A 13,308-nucleotide genomic window follows, 5' to 3' on the forward strand; every position below is an offset into this window, starting at 1 on the left:
ATATATATATATATATATATATATATATATATATTCACTGAAAAAACCATGGGTTTCACACACGTTATAGTTAGGAATTAGCATTTAAAAAACCTTAGAAATTCAATGAAAAAACCAAAGGTTTCACACATGTTATAGTTAGCTGGACATTTCACTCGTAAAAAACCAATGAAATTCTCCCGTTATAGTTAGTTCAGCTAACTATAACTCGCGCGCCCGCAATGCACTGCTGATGACGTCACATATTACATCACTCATGACATGGTCAGTGACATCACTCATGACATCACTGATGACATCTCAAATGACATCACTGATGACATCACTGATGACATCATCCTTGTGATAGAGTGGCAGACCTCCTCTTCCCCTAATATAACCTTTGATACACACATTCAAAAATAGAAATTAAAATTTTAAAAACAATGGACATACCAATACCAGTTACAACAACCTATACAGTAATTCTAAGATCCACATACACATCCACTCATTCACCAACAGTCCTATACAGTCACTCATACATGTACTCACTCATCATATGTACTCATACACCTATACATCCTGTTACACAATGCCACTCATCCATAGAGGTACTCACACACATAGTCACTCATGCTAAAAAAGAATCAAACATACATTTACTTGCATATACAGTTATACACACACCACCACACTTACTTCTACGGAAACTTACACATACTTAGTCTTTTAAACAATCACTTATAGAAACACATACTTATTCATACAGGAACTCTTTCAATCTCTCACTCTCACATATACTCGCTTATATACACCAATAGTCACATATACTAGTTTAAAACATATGTAGTTACTCATAAATACACTATTGAGACAGTCATTCACTCACTAACACACCCATACACTCACTCATCCACCCATAGAGTCCTGCACACATGCTGTCTTCAACACATACAAAGAGTGAGTCATTCATTCATGCACCTATGCACTACGTAATACCCCCACCGAACCATGCAGACACTCAGACTGATACTCATAAAACCAACTAATAACCTATATAGACACCCATGTAGCTACTCACCAACCCATGCAGCCACTTATACACAAAGTGAGAGACTGATACAGATATTTACATATTTAAACATTACTCACTAAGCCATGTATTCACTATGATACACTTAATCAGTCAGTTACACAATCAATTTTTCAAAAACAAATCATCCATTTAGACACTTATATACCCATTTATTCTTCCATCGACCTTGAGATATACATATATAAAACATATTTAATTTTCAGAAACACACACATTCACTGGATGATGTCATCAGTGATGTCATCAGTGATGTCATTTGAGATGTCATCAGTGATGTCATGAGTGATGTCACTGACCATGTCATGAGTGATGTAATGTCATCAGCAGTGCATTGCGGGCGCGCGAGTTATAGTTAGCTGAACTAACTATAACGGGGGAATTTCATTGGTTTTTTACGAGTGAAATGTCCAGCTAACTATAACATGTGTGAAACCTTTGGTTTTTTCATTGAATTTGCAAGGTTTTTTAAATGCTAATTCCTAACTATAACGTGTGTGAAACCCATGGTTTTTTCAGTGAATTTGCAAGGTTTTTTAAATGCTATTTTTTTTTCTATTTTTTTAAACTTATTTTTATTTTAATTTTCTATCCTTTTTTAAAGACTATGGTTAAATTTTTAAAATTCTATAATATGTTTTTTTAATATATTTTATAAAATAAACATGTAAAATTTATTTGCAATACATTTTTTCATTTTTTTTTTAGTACGCGTACCGTAAGCTTACGGTAAGCGTACGGTTTACGCAACGTCCGTAATTTATCTACGCTGTTTGCGTATATTTACGCAATTTGCGTAGCCGCGCGTACTCCGCGTGGGACGTGTACGCTACACGCGCACGTTACGCGGAAGTGTCGGGGAGTGACTGTTATGCGCATGCGCGCAAGCGCGTGTCTTTTTTACGCGCATGCGTACTTTTGCCGTAAGCGTACGGTAGGTCATGTGATCATGAAACACAACTTTTGATTGGTTGAAACTACTTTCAGTTCTAGAACTCTCCTACACCACACCCATTCCCCTCATTTCTGCTTGTGATCCCTTAGGAGAAGGAGCTGGGTTGTCTTTGTGATACGATGGCAGAACAGCAGAGCCCTTCTGAGAGTGAGGCTAGCACTAGCAGCACTACCTTGAGGCAGAGAGCGAGGAAACAAAAGACCTCTTATGTATGGGATTATTTTACTTTTCCTGAAGGCCAGCAAAAGGTAAATGCACCCTTAGTAACTTGTAAGCTGTGTAAGCGTGTACTTTCAAGAGGTAATCCTGACAGGAAGTATTCCTTTGGGAATCATACCATGATGAGACACCTCAAGGATGTACACAGAAGGACACATGCTCGACTTACTGGAGGTAACCCTTCAGAAAGTCAACCAAGCACATCCACAGCAGCTCAGCCTGGACCATCATCTGCAGGGCCGAGTCCTTCTTCTGCAGGTCAGGTGAGCCCTTCATCTGTGGGGGGAGCATCTCCTTTTGCTGGCCCTCTGGAAATTAACCCTCGATTTCTGAGGGTTGATATTCGATGCGCCTCTTGTCATGATCTAATTTGTCATAGGGAGACCAGTGTTTCCCTAGTGAACAACAAAATAGATCAGCACACTTGTCGCAGAGACTAATTTTCCCAATCTTTCTTTCCTCTGTCCCTGCATGAACACAACGGCTCTTTTAAGAGCCAACCTTATCTTTCATCTTTTTTTTATATATGTTTTTAAAAACTTTTTTTTTTTTTTTTACCGTACGCGTACGGTGCGCGTAATTTTTTTTTTTTTTTAAAAAAACACTAAAAATCAATTATCACATTACAAGGTCCTTGAGAGACTACAATTAAAAACTGAAAATGTGATCGTGGAGAAGTGGAAAAAAGGGACCATGATATTTTTGACTTACCATACCCACTCAAAAAAATATTTATTCATTTAAATTTTTTTTTAATTGCATTAAAAATGGTTCTAGTTTTCGAAAATTATCTATCTCAATCATGACATCTCTGCCTGTAATTCCTATATGCACACAGAGTCATGTTTTCACATTAGTCACAAAACGAAATTTCTTTGCCAATTTGAAAGCACACTTACTGCTCTTTTTTTTTTTGGCAAGTGATAATCGCTTTTACAGACTGACACATTATGAATCCACTTTTCAGATTTTTTAAAAAGCCCATGTCCAGACTGCTTTTTCAGACCACCACCATGTGTATCCTGGGTGACTGCCTACATACCAGCAAGGGCAACCAGCCTTAGTGATGCTGAATGTATTTGCATTACAGACTGAAACCTCAAACCCCACTCGCTTGTAAATACTGTGCATGATTATACATGGAAAGCAGCTGGGTGTGTGCTAAGAGTCTGCTTCTGCACCAAAAAATCGCTCCCCCTTTTTCCTACTAATGCAACTGTGAAATCACCAGAGCAAAACGCAATAAATCTCTGCCTGTAATTCCTATTTGCACACAGTCATGTTTTCACATTAGTCACAAAACGAAATTTCTTTGCCAATTTGAAAGCACACTTACTGCTCTTTTTTTTGGCAAGTGATAATCACTTTTACAGGCTGACACATTATGAATCCACTTTTCAGATTTTTTAAAAAGCCCATGTCCAGACTGCTTTTTCAGACCACCACCATGTGTATCCTGGGTGACTGCCTACATACCAGCAAGGGCAACCAGCCTTAGTGATGCTGAATGTATTTGCATTACAGACTGAAACCTCAAACCCCACTCGCTTGTAAATACTGTGCATGATTATACATGGAAAGCAGCTGGGTGTGTGCTAAGAGTCTGCTTCTGCACCAACAAATCGCTCCCCCTTTTTCCTACTAATGCAAATATAAAATTACCAGAGTTGTACACAATAAATCTCTGCCTATATTTCCCAACATGTGTAACCTGGGTGACTGCCTACATTCCAGCAAGGGCAACCAGCCTTAGTGATGCTGAATGTATTTGCATTACTGAGTCCAACCTCAAACCCTTAAACTATTCTTTTTTTATACCAATACACCTTAATTTATCGTGAAAACATAGTCCATATTATTTTACATGTTCCTCACATTTAAATTTCTCCCAAAACAGAAAATAATAAACACAACTTCAACAAAAAGAATTACATTTCTATTATTCATTTCTTAATTTACCATATACATCTCCTCTCAAACTCTAAACTCACCTTTAAAATTAGTTAGTTGTGAAAGAAATGTGGCACTCAAACAGCAGATTATCAGAGCCAGGATCTCTGTTCTCTACACCTCTCTCCTCTCAGCAGAACCAGATAATGGCAAAGTTTCCCTCTATTTTTCCACACATATACATGTAAGTTTCAAATCTCAGTGCTTCCCCCTTTTTTTCAAATGTAATCACACATTTCTATTGGTTGAAAACCAACCCTTTTCCAAAAGTACCCTTCCCCCAACTTGACTTCTGCCTAGTACCCTTCCCCCAACTTGACTTCTGCCTGCTACCATAGCAACAGCTCATGGAACACTGCTGTGTGGAGTTAGGTCAGAAGTTCGCCAAACAATGTTTCAATTCCACAGAGCAAGAGTGCTTGACTTTTCAAACCTTACAGCAAATCCATAGTACTGTTCTTTGGTAACACATTTTTCTGTACCAATACAAAACATGCTTCTATAAATTGACACATACAGCCTAGTTTTTAGTGTAGAATGGTATGAAACAGCCAATCAGTTCTTTTTTTTTAATAAAAAAATATGTATGCCTCCATTTCCAAACTGTCTTTCATTTCTTTTTACCATTCTACTGAATTACACCTCCTGAGTGCATCCAGATCTCCTTTGAAGATGTTCACAGTGTGGATTGTAGGACACAGCTATGTCTTCTGGAGTGAAAAGTTTGCAGAGAAAACAGGTATTGTGAGAGACCTTGCTTTGCCAAATGTAGACATTAAATGGATTGGTCAGAGAGGGTTAAAGTGGCACCAATTGATGCCATTGGTGAAATCCTTCATGCAAATCCAACACCCTGACCTCATAATAGTGCACTGTGGTGGCAATGACCTAGGCACTTTGACTGGGGTAGGTCTGGAAATGCTTATGAAGGACACCTTTGCACAACTGTTTTCACTTTTCCCTAAAACTGCCTTTGTGTTTTCCAACATATGCCAAAGGCAAAAATGGAACTGGTCCAATCATTTCTGTCCGCAGATTGACAAAACAAGAAAGCACGTCAACAAATCTGTTTCTGCTTTCCTCCGTGACTATGGTATGGGTTCCATTTACCACAACAACTTGCGTTACGACATGCAAGACATTTATAGAGGAGATGGCGTGCACTTCAATGATGAAGGGAACAGAGTCTTCCTCTTGAACCTTAGACTCTGCATCGGTACTTACTTGTAGGTACCACTAAAAAATAACTTCATAAACACAACGGCTCTTTTTAGAGCCCCCTAATATCTAAACTCTTAAATCTGCATTTCATTTCTTTTAATTTTTTTTTTTGTTACCGTACGCTTACCATACGCGTACCCCGTGATTTTTTTTAAAATCAATAAATGTTTTCTTTGTACTTTTCTGTCCTTCTTTGACCCCCTCACAAATGTAAGGGGGTCTGTAACTCTCCTCCTTGCCCCCTTTTCTTGTTATCACTCTTTTTTTTCTGAGTGAAACACACGAAATGGCGGCCGCCGCTTCCTGGTTTCGGCCGATTCGAATGTTTACTAAGATCTAAGAGCCAATCAGAATCGCGCTCGCGCACGCCACCGTACGCGTACGGTAAGCGTACCGTAAGCTGGCTCAGATATATATATTGATTTAAAGGCTATTTTCTCAGAATCTACTGAACAGATTTACACCAAACCTACAAAAGGCACTTCCTTGACCTGAGGACTACCTCTCTGCCAAATTTCTAGTAATTCTGTTCAGCCGTTCGGGCTGTAGCCCTGTCTAAAGGTCCTATGGAAAAATGCATGGGAAAAACGCGTTTTGGGACCCCCCTTTTATCTCAGCCCCCGCTTGACGAATCCCCCCGAGACTTTCAGGGTAGGAGCGGAGCGTAGCTCCCCACCTATTTTGAGAAATTCGCGAGGATTCGTCGACCGGCGCCAAAGTTATTCAAAATAGAATGTTGCGGATTTCCTATGGAAACGTGGTCTTAACTATAACTACCTACTGGCGACCGCCAGTAGGTAATATATATTATATATATATATATATATATATATATATATATATAACAAGATATAGCGCAAGCGAAACCTAAAAAGCACACTTTCTGGACCAAGATCTAGCATCTGACAAATTTGGTGTAATTTCGCACTCAGCAGTTTTGGCTGTAGGACGTTACAAAAATCCCTATTAAAATTGGATGGGGATTTTGTTTTGGTAACACCCTTTTTCTCAACCCCCCCTTGACTGATCACCCCGAAACTTTCCATGAAGGAGTTAAGCCAAAAAGAGTTCTTTCTTTGGAAAGTTTTGTGAAGATTCATCAAACTGCGACAAAGTTAATAGCAAACAAAAGAAGCAATTTTCTGTGGAAACACCATCCTAACTATAACTACCAAGTGGCAACTGCCACTGGGTAATATATTGCAAAAACACTGAAATTCACTAGATCTATTATGTTATGCATGCATAACTTGCATTGCCCATCATGTTTTACTCTTGCTAGACTGACATTTATAGGCCTCGCCTAGGCAGCGCTTGCTCTGTCTCATCGAGACATGCTATACTCCAGTATGGACTTGAAGCTCTGCCCACTCTCAACCCATCTTTTTAATTGTCTGCTGTCACTGTACTTTGTAAATGTTGCCTTTTGATTCAGAATAGGCTTATTAGTTCCTCCTTTGTACCTCCCTCTCTTCTGTTGTTACCTCCCATGAGGACAGGCCTTTTTACATGTGTTGTTACTCAGTATGCTTTATTTACAGTCTGTCAGCACAATTTTCTTAAATGGCTTTCTCCTACTTGCTGTTGCAGGCACACCTTTTGCTTCTCAGCAAACACATACAGCATGTGTTTCCTGCTCATCATCAGAGGCAATTGGAGGATGCCTTTCCGTTCCATGCACTTCCCTCCCGCCCCCCCCCCCCCCCCCCCCACCCTGCTTGGTTTTTTTTATAATTGTGGACACACTTTATCAGTGCTGCACCCGTTTCACAAGTGCCGTGCTGGTTTTGCTTTCAGTGTTGTGTCTTTTCCCCCTCTCCTCCATCCCACTCTCTCTGCTCTCCCTCCCAGTCAGTTTTACAAGCTCCAGCAGAACCAGACGGATAGAGAGGGAGGGTTGTGCTGCAGCCTGCCTCTGAGCAGGGGGTACTGAGATCTGTTCCTGCTTCTTGCAGCTGCCCTGGCTGTGGACTGGCTCTGTTCTCCGCAGACAACTGCAATATGAGCTTGTTCAAACCACGCTGCACCAGTTTCACAAGTGCCGAGCTGGTTTTGCTTTTGTTGTCATTTCTATTCCCCAGCATCTCCATCCCACTCGCTTCTCTCCCTCCAGCTCCCTTCCAATCAGGGAGCGGGCTCCAGTGTTTTCGTCAGAGCAGGCAATAGTAGACGTGCGCCTTTCTTTTTTAAAAGTGTACCTCACCTGACTTGCTCCTCTACTCAAACCAGAGTATTAGTAAAAATAAATGCTTTGTTTGTGCAAAATTCTGCGCTTTTAGTTTAACAATGGCACCCGTGCGCCTATTGTCGACAGCTTGGCAGCTTCGGCTGTTCGGTGGCCGAGACCTGTTTGGCTGGACATCTAGAACCTCTGCAAATGTGGCGGATAGTGACAGCAGCTTTGTTTACTTCATCTGACCCTCTCTCCGAAAGCTTGCACCATGCAATTATTGACTATTTGATGATATGGTTTATTAGCACTTGTATAGCGCACAGTACCAGTCTTTCCTCCGATGTGAACCCCATCCTGTAACTGGCTCCCCTCACTCTGCATATCCATACCTTTCATGCTTCCATATTTGAAAGGCTCTTTTTGCTTTGCTGAAGGTAGCGTTAACATCCCAGGAAATGCAGCAGTGAACGAGAGCTCACTCCAATAATATCTAAATGTAAACGTCTCACTAGCAGGAAGTGAGACGTCAGGACTATCTTTGGTTTATTTTAATCGGCGACGTCCCACATCTCTTCCCCCAGCAAAATGACAATAGGATAAAAATGCAGTCTAAAAAAATGTAAATGTTTACCAACCTGACATAGGCGCCTCCTACAAAATATGGTCTAATCAATTTCCTCTTTTTTCCGCTTATATTTTAATGTTATTATTTGACCCAATTTCAGTCTAAAATGTAACTGCTCCGTTACGCCATTCCGAATCACTAGCACGGGCTGTGTATCACAGCTTAAGCAAAATGTACTAAATTACATTATAAATGTCAGAGAAAATCATTCCAATCTTAAAAAAATAAAATCTAATCACGGTTCAGATGAGTTACAAAGCAGTCAAATGCAAAAATAAATGCTCGCTGAGCAAGCTCACTAGTTAAAATGATTACAACGCCTAAATTGTTAATTTATTAAATATTTCATGTGTACCCCATCTTAAAAGTAAGAAAGTCCTCTTCAAAACAAGCATTTGCAATGCAATAGGACTCGCATTTGCTAGAGTTTGAGCTATTGGCATTATAAAGGACAATGCCTTTTATTTATGAGTTTTGAAAACCTGCAAGCAGTGTGTAAAAACACACTGTACTTGTAGTCCTTCCTTACGAGAAGCAAGGCCGGAATGGCAGTAAGAGAGGCGCAGTTACTTCCAACCTTGCTTCTCGTAAGCGACGACAAGTACAAAGTGCGTGTTTACGCGCCACTTGCAGGTTTTCAATACACATAAAAGGCATTATCATTTACAATGCCTGTAGCTCAAACTCTTGCAAATGTGAGACCTATTGCATTGCAAATGTTTGTTTGTTTGATCCTAGCAGGCAGCACAAGCTATATGCAAAAAAGATCAGTTGTGGGCTTAACAAGAGCGTACTACCCACCCATTGCTTACCATTGGTTCACTTTACATCTCTAATTTGTTTGCTTGTTATTCATGGCTTTCCATGTCCCGGGTTGTCCAACTTGAGCACAGACTCTTGACCATCTCTGATTTGCTGGCTTCTATGCTTCCACTACTCACCTTTAGGAAACCTTATTTAATTTTGGTTAAGCACTCCTTGAGAGTACATGTTTTGTCCTGCTCCCTCCTCCTCTGCACCTTTTCTCCCCCTGCCTCCAAATACCCACCCCTGCACTCTTACACTTTCTTGTGTACTACTCCCCGAGCTTTCTTGTACTGTGTGCTTTTCTCCATGTGTGCTTCTCCCCTGCTCCTCATGTTGTTACATTTGTGTGCTTCTCATTCTCTTGTGTACTTCTTTCTCGCCCCATGCACTCTTCTCTCATCTTCTCTCCCCATTCCCTTGCACGCTGTGTTTTTCTGTGTGTATGCTTTCCTCCGCCCCTGTGTTGGTCTCTCCCTCGTGCAGTACTTTGCTTTTTAACTCCTTGCCCCCACCCCCTCTATCAACTCCCTCTTAATTTATCTCCCTCCAGCCACCCAGTTATTCATTTTTTTTATGCCTGAAATTTGTACTTTTGGCACCAAAAAATATTTATTTTCTTATTTATCTAGCCAAGTGGCTTCCTCCATCTTGAATCAGTAAGTAAAAAATTAAACTAAATAGTGCTCATGTGATCATGCATGTGCATGGCAGTGGAATGGCTCAGCTGCCAGCTGCGGTTGTATATAGTGGCTTTTTAATTTTTTACAGTGCTGCATAGCATCACGAACAAGCATTATGCTGTAGAGAATTGCCAAAAGGCATAGGCAAAACAAAGAGTTCCCGAAGGCTAGACTTTTTGGCTTTACCAGTGCTTGTCAAATGGGAGTTTCATGCATGCCGTGCAGCATGTGAATTGCTGGTGTTTTGTCTGTTGTATAGTATAGTTTCTTATTTTTAGTTGTTTTAAGCGTTTCAGCCAGACCCGTAACTTTGTTTCTAAGTGTATGTATCTCGTTTAACTAATTTGACGTGTAAATATATTCTCTGATCATAATGTACTCATTTATCTAATTGAATACGTGAACACAAATCATTGTCAGTTGCTTTTAAGCACGACAGAGAAAGGGAAAAACCATTCAGTGGCGGAATCGGTGTAACCAAGAAACCTGAACCTATCTTGGCATCCCAACTCGACCAAATTATCTTTTCCTTGAAAATTACTTCATTTCAGTGTGTACCTTATTTTGAATAAAAAGTTTTGAGTGCATCTTTTCAAGTAAGATATTTCAGAATGTTCTTTATATTAAAACTTCATTTGTGTGTGGGTTGAAACGTTGCTCCACGTATAATAATATTGGTCACGTAGACATGACAAACTCCAATCTGTTGCTGCACTTGTGGCGGCATTGTTGGAATTGCGGATGGGGAATACGTGAATTTTTTAAAGGTCTTGTCCAAAGCAATGTTTGCCAGCCGTCGTGGAGTGATACAGTGTGCTAAAGAGGAACACTAGCCTTCAAGAAATATATATATATATTTTTTAATTGAAAATGCATTTTACTTTGTGACATTTGTTATGATTTAACTTATGTCATTTAGTCTACATGGCAAGTGTTTCGATTGCTTGGATGGTGCTTCCGGTCTCGTAGCCAAGCCAATCTACTGTCTGGCTCATCTCTTCTCTCCCTGTGAATAAGCTGGCTTGCCCAGCTCCGCCAGTTAGTTCGGGAGACATCATGGTGATATTTTTCGTGCGTGTATTTCTCTATTCACACGTCTTGATGAATGGATCCTCTATATACCCAATGCACTCTAAGGACATCCGCTGTGAAAGACGCGGTGACGTCATCTGATGGGGCTGACCGACCTGAGATTGTGAGATCACAGGGCGCAATAACGGGCACCTGTCAAGACGTACTCGGCGTCTGTTAAAGAGCACGTTCCGTCGTCATGGAGACGGACACCTTTAGAGGCGCGCCGCTTTAGTATCTCTACCCCTTGTGGCTCCTGCATCGGCTGTGGCGATGAGTGCGCGCGGCGGGACCGCGCTGCTGCAGGCGGCCCACATTCCCGGTGAGCGAGGGCGACACACGCCAAATTGCAATCACTGGCGGCAGGGGGAGGAGGGCTGCAATTTGAACACTCAGTGGTTGTCATTTCCTTATGCATTTAGTACACAAAGGGCACATAATGTTCCCATACTAATTGTACACGAGGTTCTTAACATTGGTGTCAATAAGGGCAGTAATCGCCGTCAGTCCGTTTATTTGCGTGGCTACCTTATGCCTCACGGTGCACGCCCATAGACGACTGGACGGCTATGTTACTCTTCGTGTCAAGTTTCTTTTGCCTCTGCCTGTTACTCCAGTACCCAACTATCTGTCAGCATTAACATGAGTTCCCCTGACACTGAGCTTGATCAGTGACTTAACTGACCATGCCATGAATGATGTAATATATGAGGATCATGATGGATGTAGTGCATTGCGAGGTGTAAGTTATAGTGAACTTGAGTAACTATAACTCTGAATTTCTATGGTTTTGTACGGGTGAAATCTGAGCCCAACTATTACGTCCCTGTAACCTTTGTTTTTTGTAGCAAATTTCTGTATTTGAAATTTTTATTTTATTTAACTGTAGTCAGTAACATTTGACAGTGAGTTTGTGAGTGCATGAGTGTGTCTCAGTAGGTCTGTGAGTGGGCGTGTGAGTTTGAGTGGGTCTGAGTGGGTGCATGAAAGTCTATGTGGGTTTGCAAGTCCCTCCATAAGTGTGTGAGTGCATGAGTATCTTAGTGGGTCTGTTAAGTAGGTGCGTGAGTTTGAATGAGTCAGTGAGTGGGTGTGTGAGTCTAGGTCTGTGAGTTTGTTAGTCTGAGTGGGTCTGTGAGTTGGTTGTGTGAGTCTAAGTTGGCCTGTGTGTGTAAGTGTGCTCTCTGTTGTTCCCTCTTCTGCTCTGTTTTGCCTTTTCTGCTGTTTTTCTACCCAGTTTTGCCTTCCATGCCCGTTTTTCTGCCCTCTGTTTTGTCCTTCTCTGCACAGGGGAGATGGGACTATGCAGTCGTCCTCCCCAGGCTGATTCCATCCCTCCAACCCCAGGACCCAGGCCTTAATTGGATTGAAGAGGGGTCCTGGCGGCCGATTCGCCCCCTAGGACTCCATCCCCCTGGGCCAGGTTATGTCTCCTGGGTACCCTGAAGTTCACTCAGGGCACCCAGTGTGCAGGATAGAGACAGCTGGGCTAGCCTTAAGGTCCCAGCTGGCTCCCTGCCTCCTGATGGAGCCGGCATTGCTATTGCACACAGGAAACTGCTTGAAATTCAGCTCCCTGTGTGCAAGGGCAATAGTTTCATCTTTTTCCCTGCCCGCATGTCTGCGGGCAGAGAAAGAGTTTAAACCTCTGCTTCCAGCAAGCAGGAGCACTTTGACAGCTCCCGCTTGCTGGAAGCAGAGCAGGGCTCGAGTCGGGGGTACACGTAGGTACACGGCGTCCCCCCCCACTCTTTTCACAGGGTGGACACCGTCCCCCTTGCCAAGAACTTGGGCTCCATGGGGCGTGGATGAAAAAGGAAACCGTTCGTGTAAGCGGTATTGTCCTAATTGCAGTATTATGAAACGGCGTTCATTTGCCATCCTGTGACTTTAAAACACAAATCGGCTAAAGACTGGTTTAATCGCGCAGCATTCACGGCAATTCTTTGCTATCTAGTTTGGGTATTCGATTTAGCAGCAGGGCAGCTTCCTCTAGTAATGCAAAGCCCCCAGCTTTCCCAGTCTTGTGTGAGCAGTTCCCTCAGTCCGGGTTTTTACTTTGTATACAATGTCTTCAATTGTGCATTTTCTAATGGGATAAGCAGGACTATAAGTTCCAGAATACAGAGTAAAAACTTAGACTGGACGTAGGAAACGTGCGAGCTTTGCTTTTCATGATGTCATGAGGTTATTTGCATATTGTCAGTCCCCACACTTCTTTTTATAGGACTTGTGCCCTGAAGCAGAGTGTTTGCTTTTGCTTGATGGGAGCTGTCAGCTCACGCCAAGCAAAAGCACACAGCTATGCTCTTGGGGTGGGCACCTTGGGACATAGCAGGTGCTGGCCTTGGAGGGTGGCGGACCCCAGGGCAATATGTGGCTCCAGGAGGGAGGGGGTGCTGCCTCGTTTACTTTTCAAGGCTGGCCTCTGGAAGGTGGTGGTCCCTGGGGCCGTATGTTGCCTGGGAGGGGTCTGCTGGGCCCCCTATTAGGTTCTGTTTTGCCGCAGGGAGGTGGTGGTCCCAAAGGGGT

At 42.1% G+C, this 13,308-nt stretch overlaps 1 protein-coding gene across 3 annotated transcripts in view; it reads left to right on the top strand.

Annotated features, from left to right (window-relative positions):
• Positions 1-13,308, top strand: part of ACSL3 (acyl-CoA synthetase long chain family member 3) — a 536,429-nt gene that overhangs the window by 155,414 nt on the left and 367,707 nt on the right. Inside the window, exon 1 of one of the 3 annotated variants that reach the window (XM_085634282.1) lies at positions 9,654-9,681. The exons of the other annotated variants lie outside the window; for them this stretch is intronic. The gene's annotated coding sequence lies outside the window, so the exon portion shown is untranslated. Of the gene's footprint in view, positions 1-9,653; positions 9,682-13,308 lie in introns of those variants that run through there. 3 annotated transcript variants of the gene reach the window in all.

Source organism: Triturus cristatus, chromosome 11, assembly GCF_964204655.1.
Source record: "Triturus cristatus chromosome 11, aTriCri1.1, whole genome shotgun sequence".
Classification (NCBI taxonomy): Eukaryota; Metazoa; Chordata; class Amphibia; order Caudata; family Salamandridae; genus Triturus; species Triturus cristatus.